The sequence below is a fragment of the Haliaeetus albicilla genome, chromosome 1 (genome assembly GCF_947461875.1).
Source record: "Haliaeetus albicilla chromosome 1, bHalAlb1.1, whole genome shotgun sequence".
Classification (NCBI taxonomy): Eukaryota; Metazoa; Chordata; class Aves; order Accipitriformes; family Accipitridae; genus Haliaeetus; species Haliaeetus albicilla.
In genome coordinates this window covers 76,097,183-76,099,063 of record NC_091483.1, presented here as the reverse complement: position 1 = coordinate 76,099,063, position 1,881 = coordinate 76,097,183, and positions in this window count along the sequence as shown.

The following is a 1,881-nucleotide window of genomic DNA, read 5'->3' as shown; positions in this document are numbered from 1 at the left end:
TGCCGACGCCGTGCTAGATGGTGACACCCCACCACCCCCGGTAGTGCTGTGATTTGACACGAGTGTCTTTTTCATCGTTTTCCCCAGAGATTTTCGTGCTGGGTGCTTCAGAGATGTAGGAGGTTACCTCAGCGTCTGTAACGCTAGCGGTAGGCACTCAGGAATTGGGGGTTGGTAGGCATACATTGATATTCCCTCGTGATTCAGCTCATTGTTATTTAAATATGAAAAATTAATCAATTGCCTAAATCCCAGAAGACTCGGGGTTTCTCCACTGCGGCATAAACGGTTCATTTTAGTGTCTTTCCAATGGAAATTAAAGCGCAGGAGTTGTAGGAGTGCCTAGCAAATTCACCTTCTCTCTTCCTCGAGGCTTTTGAATGAAAACGTTTTCTTTACAACATTCTTTCTTTAAAGGAGGTTGTTTACAACCTGATTTCTTCAGGAGAGCGGTGCAATTGTAGCTGAGGTGCTCTATATTTCCTCAATATGGTGTTGTGGAGTGTTACATTTTATTCTTGTTCCCAACTTTTACTGATACCCAAAATGCTGAGTGCCTGTAGCTCGCGGGTGCTGTGAAACACTGACTTTTATCAGTGTGGAAGTGTTTTAAGTGCGAAGAGTTCCTATGTGAATAAATTATATATTAGTACGTTGGGATTTTTTTCCCACAGCTAATCATTTAAAATGTGTGTGCAAATGCACACACATGCATTTTGTTGGTACTATCAATGCATACTCAAAACAAATGTGATTTAAGACAAAACTTGTGTATACAGTCAGCTGACATTTTAGAACAGCAAAATCGAGTTGAGACAGTTTGTCTAGCACATAAATTGTTCTGTCCAGAACTCCAGTTGACCTCTATCTAGAATGTTAGTTCAGTACATAGTTGTGGGAGAATTATTTATCCACAAGTAACTATTTATCTGTTAGTTTGTACAGAAAAAAAATTGTAAATAAGAGACTGGGATAAATGATTAAATTGAAAACAAAATAGGAAATGAATTAAAGCAAAAGGTTTAAAAAACAGCTGTAAAGGAATCATATTATTTTAGACATATAATGAACATGTCGCTATCACTAATAACCTTTACCTTCCATTCATTGTACCCAGCTGTTTAAAGTAGGCACCAATATTGGTAAGACTTAGGTATGTGCTTAACTAGTGCAAAATCCCCTTGAATTCACTGGAACTATTTGTTTCATGGCAGAGGAGTGAGCTTTGGATTGCAGGTTACCTGGGGTAGAGAGCATGTGTTCCTGTACCTTATGTAGCCCCTGATAGATTTAGGTCTGATTTCACTTAAGGGTATGGACTCTGATGTAAGAAAGTGTTCTGAAAATAAAAAAGTGCAAAGTGGCACAATTGTGACAAAATTCCCCAAACCTGTTGGTGAGGCATAGCTTAGTATTTTGCACTTAACTCTGCTTTCTGCTGTCAGCTACTTTTGAAAATGCATCATCCACAAAGTTACAAAAAATTACAAAAAAATCTAGTGAAGCAAGGAAAACTAGCAGTGTTCTCGCCTTCAAATGTGAGGAGAAAAGTAAACGCCTTTCAAAGGTGGGTTGGAGGAAGTAAATCAGAGAACATGCAACAGTTTGCCCAGATGGTTGTTTTCAAGCAATAGCTAACACAGAGAGTTAACCTGGTTCCATAACATGGCACAAATGGTTTTTAAGCATCAGACCTGATAAATGCTCTAGAACTCCATGGTCCAAAGTGGTAACTTTGTTCCGGTAAACTTTGTGTGGGATTAGGTACTGACTTTCTCAGGCAATGCCAACTGCCCACTGATGGAAGCTAAGGGAGTATTATTACATACTTTCTTTGTTCCTATGCTTTCCTTGAGGCATCTATTTTTGGACACTGTTTTG